This window comes from Dipodomys spectabilis, unplaced genomic scaffold (genome assembly GCF_019054845.1).
Source record: "Dipodomys spectabilis isolate Male_0828 unplaced genomic scaffold, ASM1905484v1 ptg000070l, whole genome shotgun sequence".
NCBI lineage: Eukaryota > Metazoa > Chordata > Mammalia > Rodentia > Heteromyidae > Dipodomys > Dipodomys spectabilis.
The window spans coordinates 4637951-4639467 of NW_024870747.1; the positions used below are offsets into that span (position 1 = coordinate 4637951).

Sequence of the window (1517 nt, forward strand, 5' to 3'; positions counted from 1 at the left end):
CAAATGTACATTCTAAACCTTATTATTTATATTCCAATCTATTTATTGTAATAAATATCTATTTATTTGTCAAATTATCATTTAATTCTAGTAAGTTTCACTGTGTGAAATAAAATATTAGCACGTATAAAGATAAAATATGTAACTATATATAATATAAGAAAAAGGCACATGTTTTTCAATGTACTGTTGTGGTTAGGGTATCAAAGGCAACTGTGTTTTAAAGTATTATTTCATTATTTCTACCTCAGTGTTGGTAGAGTTGGACCTAAAGCTTTACCATTTGTAGATTTACAGCCTAGAGGCAAGAGGAAACAATGTGATAAACATTACCAATTTAAGGCCTAATATCAAGGAGAAACATATAGACTTCTCTTGTAACTATGAAAATATTGGGTGAAAGAAAGGCAGTAGTGTAAATTCCTGCCTGGTTGGATGGTAGACTGGCCAGGACATTAGGTAATCATGCATGTCAAAACTTTTTCACCTTCTTGGCTTTAGCTACTTTTGAAATATTAGGTATAAGAAACAATTATATTTTGATAAAATACATTCTAGTCTAAACGATTCTGTCTTAATTGTTCATCTCTCTATGATCCTTTTTAACTAAGATTAGTTTTGTTCCAGTAAGACAATCTATGCTGTCAGGGTAAGATATTCTGGTTGGTCTGTTGCTACATGGAAGAAGAGTAAAGGGTCAAGTAGACATTTGTGCCAGTAAGACCTCATTTAGGAATTTTAAGCTGCAGAAGTTTAGAAGGAGCTCTTAAGCAAGGCTTGCTTTGAATCCATTAGCTCCACAAAGCTAACTCAGTTGATAAATAAGTACTTGAAAAGCTATCACCTTTGGACCTAGCTATAAAGGCTTCAAAGTATGATCAAATTTAAAATGAAAAAGACTTAAAATAGTTATTGACAAAAAAATTGCAAATGTGAGCAATCGACCAAACAATATGTTTTTTCCAATATACACAGAATTTTAGAGAAGTAAGATCAATAGCATTTTTAGGAACAATAAGGTTTCCTGGTTACAAAAAGTCAACTAAGGATATATGCCTTTATAAAGATTGCATCATTAACTACTTAACTTTACAGGATACTATATGCTTCAGCAGCACATTTACCCAAATTACAACAATATAGAGATTATCATGGCACTTGCACAAGGATGATATGAAAATTTGTGAAGTATTCCATATTTTTCATTCTTCAGATGTAAGAAATGAAAAACAGTTATTAAAAAATTGATTACAAAAATACAAGTCATTATGTCAAAAATGAACTTTACAACTTTGGTGCGGGGAGGGGGCTAGTGAGGAGGATTGAGTGGGGGGGGCAGAGGGAGGATGGGAAGGGATGAGAAGGGGAAACAAAGGAGGAGGCTACAATGCTTGATAAGAAATTTACTCATTATCTTGCCCATGTAATTGTAACCCCTCCGTACAGTATTTTCACAATAAAAAACTAAAAAATACAAATGTAACAACACATATAATTCATTGAACTGAAAGTTAGTA

The 1517-nt window shown here is 32.2% G+C and overlaps 1 pseudogene; it reads left to right on the forward strand.

The window, feature by feature from the left end:
- Nucleotides 1-1103: 1103 nt before the first annotated feature.
- On the forward strand, nt 1104-1203 carry LOC122109894 (annotated as a pseudogene).
- Nucleotides 1204-1517: the final 314 nt, after the last annotated feature.